The 11,720-nt window shown below is 42.3% G+C and overlaps 1 long non-coding RNA gene across 1 annotated transcript; it reads left to right on the top strand.

Annotated features, from left to right (window-relative positions):
• The first annotated feature begins 6,039 nt into the window (after positions 1-6,039).
• On the top strand, positions 6,040-11,194 carry LOC123365230. Its single transcript, XR_006577485.1, has 3 exons — positions 6,040-6,201; positions 6,725-6,794; positions 10,580-11,194. It is a non-coding gene; the product is annotated as an uncharacterized LOC123365230 (long non-coding RNA).
• The last annotated feature ends 526 nt before the right edge of the window (positions 11,195-11,720 follow it).

Below are 11,720 nucleotides of genomic sequence, written 5' to 3'. Positions count from 1 at the left end.
GGGCCTGATTCTGCTCTCGATTACACTGATGTAAGTGGAGATACCTTGGGGTAAAACTGGTGTGAAAGAAGTTGTTTTCTTTTTAAGCAAACATATTATGTATTAAGGCTGTTCCATAGTTATATCAACAATAACTCTAAACTCAGTAGATTTTTTTTGTATTGCACATACATGAAAGAAATTTTCATTCACTCAGTAGTAATTTCATCATTTTCGAATATGTTAAACTTAGCCAGGGGTCTCTTCCTCACAGAGGACTAGCTGTGTGGAAAATTGCAACTTGCTGTTTTTAATTACCCATGCAGAGAAAAGAATTGTGATTTATTTTGTTTACGAAGACAAATTATGTTCTTTCATTCTTTGTTAACTCAAAAAGATGCCTGAATGGATCAAACTCAAACTTTAAGTCTTTTTTGTGAAGACCAAACCAAATTTCTCCTGGTCCAAATCCTGACCCTGATCATTTCAATTCTGTTCTATTCAGTTTTTATATTTCCCTAATCTCCGTAGGATCTGAGCACCTTCCAGAAGTGCATTAAGCACCACGGTTAGCATTTGTCACTTGTACTTCTCTCTTACTGCCTCCCCCGCTTTTTTTTTTCTTTCCAAGGAGAAAATTATGTGAGGTATCCTAGAACTTTTCAGGATTTCTGTAGTCCAGCCATGCTTCATAGTCATGGCATTTAAAAGGAGTGCCTGAGGAAGAACTCTTTCTCCAGCAACAGCCATGCAGGGTGGGATTACTTAGTAGGACTATTCCCAGAGTTAGCTACTACTCACTACGCATAAGTGGTGGCATGATCTGGTCCAAAATAAATATGGGACAGCTTTTAAAAGAGCTCAGTATGTTCCCCCTCGCATCAGAATTGGAGCTGCAAGATACTAGGTGTTTCTGACAATGTGGCCCTTTGTCCCTCCCTAAATGGGAGCTGAGTTCTTCCAAAAATCTGGCCCAGTTTCGGATGCTGAATGCTTGAAAATCTGGCTCCTTGGTCCTGAACCACCACTGAATTACTCCCAGTTTTACACCATGGCAATTCCTTTGATTTTAATGGTGTTACACCCTGTAAAACTGGAGTAGCGCTCTGATGCAGCAGGCCATTACCCTCATTTATAAACCTGACCGCATATACTCTTTTCTTTTTTTTTGGAAGAAAATGTTTTTGAAATATTACCCTGTCGCATGAATCTGGGCTGCTCCTGACAGCCTGCCAACTTCCAGATTAAATGTAAGTCATTACAGAATGTTTTCCTCACATGGGAAAGGCTGGAATTGTTTGGTGTTAGTTTTGCCCTCCAACATTAATTCTAATTACCTCAAAATGCAAACATGTTTGAGTTTCCAGCAGATGACATTATTTTCTCTTTGACATCAGACATCAAAGAAAGAAAAATAAACACAGGACAGTGACAGCATTGAGCCGCTAGTCATTTTTCAGAAGGTTTTTCATGTTCTGTTTCAGACTGGTTCCTCTTTAAGTCCTGTCCTACAGATTAGAGTCGGAGGATTGTGCCTTTTCTTTTCTAGTTCTCTTTAAATAAGAGAGTGGGAAAGGAGGGGAAAAAGAGAGAAACAGTCTGGTTTAGATCAGGCTTGGAGGTTTGGGTTTTCAGATACGCACACACACCATGGTGACGGGAGTTTTTTAAATTCTATTTTTAGCTTTTCTTCTGAACATTTGTGGATGAGGCAGTCACATTTTCAAACTGAAATCATTCAAAGGGATCAGAAACTTGGCGATTGTGGTCAATTTTGAGCCATGCCTAATTAATCCAAAATAAGATCAGAAACTGAAACGTTTAGTGCAGACTTCTAGGACAGGGATAGTTAATGAACTGCTATATTTGTCTTGTCAGGCTACATTGCCTTGGAGTTTAGTTGATGCTTCCAAGCTATCTGCTACACGGTATCAGACTCTCCTGTCATTTCATGGCCTGAAAATGGACACGTCAGAGGTCTGATCCTTCTCCCATGGAAGTCAATGAGAGATTTACCCTTGACTTCAATGGAAGCAAAATCACCAGATTTTTCAGGGTTTGCTTGTTGCCATAATTAAGACAGCAAGTAGTGGAGCCAATGGTTAGTGCTCATGTCCCCAGTTCTGCATTGGGATCTGCCAGCATGCACCGCTATATCTGTATGGAGTCCTACTGATGTCCATACAGATTCACATGGGTGCCTCTAGCAGATTCTGATGCAGATATCAAGACCTTAGCTTGCCATCTCTGGAGACTGGGCTCTGATGAGATTTTAATATTAGTGTGGTGGTTGCTAAGCTTAGCCAGCATTTAGGGGAATCACAAAATCATGCTTGATTAAGGTAATGACTCAGAAGATTTGGGTTCTGTGATGGGTTCCCCCCCCCCCGCAGGGTGCCACCTGGATCTGGGGTACCACTGAGCCCTCTGACCCACCAGCCTGGGCTCCCTCTCACACTGTGCTGCTGTGACAAGTTGCAAAGCTCACCAAGCTTGCACTTTCACCAGCATTCACACAGGTAGGGACACACCCAGATCCAGTCACATGCAGGCTCTCTAACCACCAGTCTCCCAGCCTAGGACCCCAGAGCAGTACCGTCCTGCCCTGGTCAAATCTGGCCAATATATGGGTTTAACGCCCGGTCCACCTCTCCCTCAATGTGAAGAGGACCATGCACACTTCTGGTAACCAAGCTGAGATTTTCCCCAGACCCCTTAGTCAAACTCACCCTAATTTGGACTGAAACATAAAAGAAGTTTATTAACTATAAAATGATAGATGATAGCAAACAGATCAAAGCAGATTACCTAGTAAATAAATAGAACCACAAACTGAGCTTAACATATTAGATAGGTAGGATATGAATTAGCAAATTCTCAGCCTGAGTGATAAACAGGCTGGCAGATTCTTAAGGCACAAGCTGCCTTGGCTTTGCAGCTTTTGTTTCCCAGGTTTTCATATACAGGCTAGAAATCCCTTTAGCCTGGTACCATCACTTCTCCACTGTTCAGTCTTTATTCCTCAGGTGTTTCCAGGTGTGTTGTTGTAGGGAGAGTGAGGTCCCCTCATGATGTCATTTTCCCCCTTTTATATATTCTTCCCACTTGCTGGAAAGCTCTTTTGCTGTGACCTGGGTCAAACAGTTTCCATTGTGCAGTGCTATCTCTGAGCAGGGGTGGCTCTAGCAATTTTGCCGCCCCAAGCATGGCAGCACGCCGCAGGGGGCGCTCTGCTGGTCACCAGACCCGCGGCTCCGGTGGACCTCCTGCAGACATGCCTGCGGGAGGTCCACTGGAGCCACCTGCCGCCCTCCCGGCGACCGGCAGAGCACCCCCCCGCAGCATGCCGCCCCAAGCACGTGCTTGGAGTGCTGGGGCCTGGAGTCGCCCCTGTCTCTGAGAGGTTTCTATTGTACACAGTTCATGGGGTAATCCTTGTGCTTGTGTGCATTTCCTCAATAAGCCATTAACATTGTTTGGCCTTTTCTCTGTGGAACCTGAAAGGCTTCCTGTGTGTTTTTTCAACCTCACAACATGTTTCAGTAACACATACATAGCCAAACTTCATAACTTCACATACAACAATAGCACATACAATCCAACAAGATATTAATGTCTAGCAAATCAATTGAATGATACCTCACAAGGCATATTTTGTGCAAAACATATCCCAATTACATGACAGTGGTGAATATTGGGGTGCCAGGGTGTCACAGGTTCAATTCCACACTTTGCCACAGACTGCCTGGGTCATCTTGAGCCAGCCATTTAAATCTTTGTATCTGCAAAATTGATATCATAATGCTTCTCTTCATCACAGGGAATGTGGTGAGGTTAAATGACTACTTGATTCTGATGCATTCATGTGTCATAGTGGTGGGGGGCCATAGAAAATCTGTTTCAAAAATTGTTTAAATCATGGGAAAATTACAAAAGTCTATTCCCAGGGAGTGGACTAGCAGGGTTATTATTACAGTTCATGGCTGAGGCGCATTGTATTGGCAAAGCTATGCGGGGAGATTAGACAGCATGCCAGTGCTACTTATTCCTCACTTTAAACCTGATTCACAAATTTTAAAACATCAGCTTGTGATACAAGCAAATATATGGAATTTGAATTAAGACAATTACTGTGCTGCTTGTGTGAGGATCTCTTACCTTCACTGCTGATGAAGGGACAGTTCATGCATTGCACATGTCACGGGGTGCATTTTTATGCCAAAATATAAAAAGCATAGAAACAGACATTGCTAGAAAAAAAAATACTGTAGTATTCTACATGAGTAACCATCAGTGTGAGCTGTGGATGATTATTGTAGAATAGACAAATGCTTTTAATAAGGTGTAGAGATCAGAGAGAGAAAATGGCTCATTTTCTTGTCAGTTACAGCAGCATTATACCAGTCACCCCACGCAAAGCTACCTTGATGGATCCACCCAATGGAGGATTCTCCGTGGGTAGGAGAATCCTTTGGTAGTAGAAGCACCAGAGATGTATAAGGGTGTCTGAGGAGAAAGGGGGTGTGGTTATGACTCTGTGATCCGTGGCTGCTGGAATGGCTCTTGGGCAATGGGGGCAACTAGAGCAAAGCTATCGGCCTGTTCTGATCTGTGCTAGGAGCTCAGCCCAGTGCTGAGCAGGAGGTTGGGCTCCCTTCATCGTCTTGTCAGAGCTGTTGCACGTTGGAAAAATAAATAATCATTGGGCAAGTAGAGAGAGGACATGTGGGAATGACTCTGTAGCCTACTGACTAGCACGCTCACTTGGGAGGTGGGAGACCCAGGCTCCTGTTCCCCTTCTCCAATCACTTTTGAAAATTTTTCATCCAAAGGGGAACAGCTTCAACAAGACAGACTGAGGGCATCCCACATCAGAATATCCCATAACTCAGTGTTTTTAGAGCATTCACCTGAGATATGGCAGACCCCAGTTTAAGGGATGCATTTAGGGATGACTAACAGGAATTTTAGTTATAAGCTGGGGACGCACCAGTTGGAAGTAACGGAAGAGGAGAAGGACCTCGGAGTCCTGGTTGATCGCAGGATGACTATGAGTCGGCAATGTGATGTGGCCGTTAAAAAAGCTAATGCGGTCTTGGGATGCATTAGGCGAGGTATTTCTAGTAGAGATAAGGAGGTGCTATTCCCGTTATACAAGACGTTGGTGAGACCTCATTTGGAGTACTGTGTGCAGTTTTGGTCTCCCATGTTTAAGAAGGATGAATTCAAACTGGAACAGGTACAAAGAAGGGCCACTAGAATGATCCGAGGAATGGAAAGCCTGTCGTATGAAAGGAGACTTGAGGAGCTCGGTTTGTTTTCCTTAACCAAAAGAAGGTTGAGAGGAGATATGATTGCTCTCTTTAAATATATCAGAGGGATAATACCAGGGAGGGAGAGGAATTATTTCAGCTCAGTACTAATGTGGACACGAGAACAAATGGCTATAAATTGGCAGTCGGGAAGTTTAGGCTTGAAATTAGACGAAGGTTTCTAACCATCAGGGGAGTGAAATTCTGGAACAGCCTACCGAGGGAAACAGTGGGGGCGAAGGACCTCTCTGGCTTTAAGATTAAGCTTGATAAATTTATGGAGGGAATGGTTTGATAGGATAACGTGATTTAGTCAATAGGTCAATAACGTGCGGCCACTGGTAATTAGTACCGAGGGTCAATGTTGGGATATTGAAAGTCTTTTTCCTGAGTGTCTGGCTGGAGAGTCTTGCCCGCATGCTCGGGGTTCAGCTGATCGCCATATTTGGGGTCGGGAAGGAATTTTCCTCCAGGGTAGATTGGCAGTGGCCTTGGAGGTTTTTCGCCTTCCTCCGCAGCATGGGGCAGGGGTTGCTTGCTGGAGGATTATCTGCTACTTGAAGTCTTTAAATCAGGATTTGGGGACTTCAACAGCTGAGTCAAGGGAGAGAATTATTTCAGGAGTGGGTGGGTCAGCTTTTGTGGCTTGCATCTTGCGGGAGGTCAGACTAGATGATCATAATGGTCCCTTCTGATCTTAAGTTCTATGATTCTATGATTCTATGACATCCCTTCTCTCTCTCTCTCTCAGATGATGGGGGGTGTCTCTCACATTGCAGATGAGTACCCTAACCACTGAGATAAAAGTTCTGAGGGAGTGCTCCTTCCCCCAGCGTTTTGTGTAAGCTCGCCTATAGGGGCCTGATTGGGTGGTGAGGTCTGGGCACACTTAATGGATTGGGCCACACAGGTGAGTTTGGCAGAAGTATCTTTCCCTGGTTTGTGCATCCAGACACCTGGCATGGGGGCTACAGTGTGCATAATTAGAGGCAGAAACATAGGAACTTAGGGAGCTTTTACTGCCAAAATTTAGGTGCCAAGCAAGTTTAGGTGCCTACAGTATTTGCGGTCAGCTGAGCTGGGGCTTTGTGAATCCCAGTGAGGCCTGATTCTGGCATTTAGATGGCTAAGTCCTTTGGTGAATCTAGTGGCTAGCCTACTGATGCTGGGACCTAAGTGGCTACTATAAGGCTGCCCCTGAAACATAAATTGCTGTGAGGAGCAGAGATCAAATAGCTACATTAGGGATCAGCCTGACCTAAATCCATTTCTCATGTGATGCTACTCAGGGTGTAAAACAGCTGAAATTTGCATATTATGTATCATGGGAGTGTTACAACTTTGCCCATTAAGATCCTGCTCAGGAGAGCTACTGAGCACCCACAATGGCCATTAAAGTCAATACATGTTGTAATTTCTCAAATATTTCTTAGGGCCAGGCCCTCCCTGAGGCATATCCTTAGCAACTACACGAGCCACTGTTCAAAATGATGCATACGTGAGGTAAGTGGTAACACATCCATTAATATTGCATAAAAACTGGTGTAATACAGATTGTCTATGGAAACTTCAGTGGCATTAAAGACAATTAGACCTTCTTGATGGGAGCCATCTAGTTTCCACATGGAAAGTGCCTGATGGCGTTTTGGGTAAGATGGGATATATTTTGTTGCTTTAAATTACTGGTGGGGTGAGTTAAATTATTTTTTGTTGTGTGTGAGTACTACTAGGCTGCAGATGGCTATTTCTGTATGGACTGACATTCCAACTAATTTCCGGGTTCCCTTAAGCTATGGGGGAGATGTATTATTAAATCATAATAAATAAGTTTATAAAAATAATATCCTTGTGATCAAAATCTGCTTGGCAATTCTATCATCTGGGTAGGAGTCAAACCATTAGGCAGCCACACTGTTTTGGAAGAGTTGCTATGTGCCTTAATGCCACAACCTTAATACTTCTCATTTTTGCTATTACATTGGGGTTTTTGCTCTGTGTTTATAGCCACAGAGTTTTAGACACTCTCAGGAAATAAAGATAAGGGGTTATTAATTGGATTTAGGAAACTGTAAATGCATTTAGCTTCACTGGTGGGGTATATGGGATGAGTACACATAAGAGAAATAACATTTTGCATGAAATGAATGCTGGCATTGCTGTATTTATTGAACAAGGCTGCACTGTGGTGTCATTAGTCCTGTATTCCAGACTACTGTAACACGTATTATTTTGGAGAGAGAAAAGTAAGAACATAGTTATTTGTGGCTTCAAAATGGGATGATGCTACTTAGGGTGGAAGAACAATACATTATCCACTATTGAGAAATTAGCAGTATTTTGTTCTTCTCCAGCTGGGGCTTGATATTCTACATAAGTGTAACTAACTATGTGTTATTCATTGAGAGGATTGTTGTCTAGGTCCATACTGTGGTTTCTAGAAAGAAGCTGTGCAGGCCACCTTCATGGGTGTGTTAATATGAACTGGATTTCACAACGTCAAGTTACAAAATAATCACATATGACTGATCCCACTAAGGACCCATTCTAATCTCAATTATATGGCTGTAAATCTATTGTGACTTCATTGCTAGTAGTTCTATTATACTATTATTGACTATCAATCATTATTAAGTATTATTATGCAGCTAGCACACTAATGGGTGCTTAAAATAGCAAATTATTATTATTGTTTTTGCTGTGGTTTTTGTCATTATATGGTGCCACGTATGTGCTAAAAAGTATTTTAAAAACAAATATGAAGAGAAAGTACCTGCCCCAAAAGCTTAGAGGACACTCTGGCAACATGTGTACCGCATCCCACTCTAGTGGCTTGTTCAGGATTACAGCCTATTTGTGCTAGCTGGCAATGGTGAAGCCAGCAGTGCACCCTGTTGGGCATACTCTGCAGTTGTTGAGTCTTCAGTGGCTCTGCACCTCTGTAGTTCTTCACCATCTGCTCAGTACAGTCTCAGGCACTGTGGAAAGCACAACGCAGGCAGTCGAGGCATGCTGATAAAGCACACCACCGTGATGTTTTTCAGGATGTAACATGTGGCATCCAGATTGTCCGATATAGCATCCTCATTACCCCATCTAATAAGGTACAGCTTCTTTCCCTTTACAAATACCTTACCAGCCACAGTAGAAATACATTAGCCTCTCAAATGCACTGCAAGAGGCATCTCATTCTGGGAAACATAGCTGTGGCGGGGCCAGCCTTTCTAACTGAGTAAATCTTACCAGTGAGCATGAGCACAGAGGGTGCACTAAGCAAGGCACCCATGAGCAGGATGTCTGGCCAGTCAAACAGGATCACTATGAACTGTGCATCTGCTCTGATACAGAGCAGAATAGTTCAGTCCTACCTAGTGGATCAGGAACAGGTAAGCAGCGTGGTCAGCAAACTTTGGCAGCTGCTTAACTTAGTTTGCATCTGCAAGACTGAGCTTTAAATTAATATATGGGATGTAGAGGAAGGTGACCAAAATTTGCAAAAATGAGTGCCTAAAATTAGGCTCCTAAATGCATATTTAGTTACCTAAGTAGGCGGCCTGATTTTAAAAGGTATTCAATACCCAATAGCTCTCACAGAAGTCAATGTAAGCCTCTGGATCATGCTACTTAGTAGGTGCCTAAATGTGGGTCTCGGGGCCCAATTTAAGGCTCTTTTTTTTTTAATCTTGGCCCATGTGTCCACAGACTCTATATTTCTAGTAATCTTTCTATGACGTACGTACGTACGTACACACAAACACACACACACACACACACACACACCTCGCTATATGAGATGTATAGGTCAAGATTTTAACGAGTTCAGTACCCACAAATGGGATCCAAGTTTTCAACAATGCTCGGCTCGTATTTAGGCACCTAATACATGGCCAGATTTTAAGAAGAACTCAACACTCTGGGAGCTGAGCTCTTTTGAAAATCACTTGCCATTTAGTTTCCCAGTGGGAGCTCCTAGGTGCTTTGGAAAATCAGGGCTCAAGTGCAGAAGCCAAGCACTTAAAACACTGCCTCTGAGCCCTTTTGAAATCTAGTTCGATAATATGCAGCTCCCTTTTGAAGGGGAAGGTGTCATGTGACAATGGTAAAGACTCACAGAAGGTGTCACTTATACAGATGAGTGAAAAAATTTCCATGCAAACTTTTTCCTCAATGAAAAATGGCATTTTGACGAAACAGACATTTTCACCAAAAATTCCACTTTCATCGAAATGTTAGGTTTTTTGTTGAAAAAACAGAAACCCAAAACCTGAGTATTTTTCAGTTTTCATTTTGCACTTTTCAACAAAAACACAAAAAAATTCAAAAATTTTTTGTGGGGCTACAGTCACATCTTCTAATACTGTACAGGGAATTTCATCAGAATAAGTTTTTTAAAAAGTGGAGACCTTCTGCCTATTCCCAAGCCCAGTCCTGCCTGGCTTCAGTTTATAAATTTAAAGAAACAGTATAATGTGCATCTTCACAAAAGGAAAGGTCCAAAGGAAGAGAACTTAAAATATACTAACTATAGATATTTACTTTTCACCAAGAATAAAAGAGTTTTAATCTGAAAAGAGCATAAACTTTAAAGTTTAGATCCAGTTCAAAATGTCTGCAAAGTTCATTGCTGAGGGATGGCTATTCAAGCCCATCTCTAGCTTTTAAAATATAATCCTTCAGAGGATATTATTTTATAAATCAAGAACAGGAATTATGCAGCTGTTCAGATAAGAATAATTAAGAACAATGTATTTCCTTTTAAAGCTCCTCAAAGGCTAACCTTTAATAAGATGAATTGAGAGTCTCATTCAGGCCACCCACAAATGATGGGTAATATTTAGTAACAGCATTTTTTTTTCAGAGATAAACTAATTTTTTCTCCAGAACAGAGGGTGGTCTTCAGGTCTTGCATTTGTCAAAGAAACAAGCACTTTTTTATCTATAGTGTATAATCTCCCACTGCTCAAAGAGGATTAGCGCGTGTGTGTGGGGTGGGGGGGACGACTTGGGCACTGGTTTTTATGCTGGAGCACAGGACTGAGCTCTGGAGCACGGCACATAAAGTTACAGTGTAATGAGCTAGATTGTGTAACCCTTACTCACATGACACCAGTGGCACTACTTGTGCAATAAGTGCCCACCAATGTGAGTAAAGGTTAGCCCCAGGTGAACACCACAAAACAGCGCTGAAATGATCGGCAAATGGGAAATCCATTCTAAGTTAACTCTCTCTTTCTCTTAGTTGTAAATTATCTTTTCTTTCTATGGGCTCAGTTCTCTTCTCATTTACACAGGTTACACCAGAGTCTCTGCAATGACATAACTCCATGAAGTTCATCCAGATTTTTAGGTTCAGCACTGCCAGGCACTGTAATTGACTTCAGTTTCAGTGGAGGCTGCTTAACACTTTGCAAAATCCAGCCTATACAGCCATGTATGTTAGAGGAGAATCAGGCCATATATCCCCTTTTCTTGGAAAGAATGAAAAGGAATCTGCTCTTGCATTAAATTTGTGCCAGCAAAGTGGCCCAAATTCTACCCTCATCTGAAGTAACTCAATGGACTTGAACAAAGTTACTCCATCACATTTGCATAGGTGTCACAGAGCAGAATGTCACCCAGTTCCAATCCACAGTTCCTGTGAAATCTGATTCACTCTGAAGAGTTCATAAAGGAGATCCTTTCACTTTACAGTCACTTAATATGGAGAATTGCAAAATACCTCCCTTACAGATACATCATCTACAAATGGCTGTTTCCTGGAATTTGGTGCCAAAGGTTTTAAGCCTGAGAAGATCTGGGGCCAAATTCTGCTCTCACTTACTCAAGTGGAACCCCCAGGGAGCAGAATTTGCCTCTCTGTTTAAATCCGGGGCTTATCGGAGAACATTTACTGTTGTTTGTTTTTTTTACAGCTGGAAGCCAAAACATCTGACCTGCCTTCTCCTTGCTATTCATTGCATAGCTTTCAAATAAAACGCCCTTGCACTTCTCGTGGTCCATCAGCCAGCAAGGTCTGTTACTGTCACCATCCTTCTAGTTACTGAAAAGACCCTACTTGATTGGCAGGAACAATGCAGTATTGTTTGACAGCAGCCCAGATACTTTACAAGGTTGCGCAGGGTTAAAAAAAAACACCTTAAATATGTCCATTATCCAATCAAATGATCATAATGTCATAATGGTTTGTTCTGACCCAGCATCTTTTATCAGCATGAATTAAGCATTGAGCACACATTAATGATGCTTCATCAGTCCCTTCTGAGATGGGCACTGTTAATACATCTATTGTATAGAGATGTGAAGATCCAGATTTTGAAAGGCATTTAGGCACCTAAAGAAGCCTGTTGGGATTTTCAAAAGTACTTAGGTGCTGAAGCCAGGATCACAAAGGTATTTACATGCGTAACTCCCATTGATTTCAGTGGGAACTAG

Source organism: Mauremys mutica, chromosome 2 (genome assembly GCF_020497125.1).
Source record: "Mauremys mutica isolate MM-2020 ecotype Southern chromosome 2, ASM2049712v1, whole genome shotgun sequence".
Taxonomy (NCBI): Eukaryota; Metazoa; Chordata; order Testudines; family Geoemydidae; genus Mauremys; species Mauremys mutica.
The sequence above is the reverse complement of the archived record's forward strand: the minus strand, read 5'-3'. Positions and strand labels throughout refer to the sequence as shown.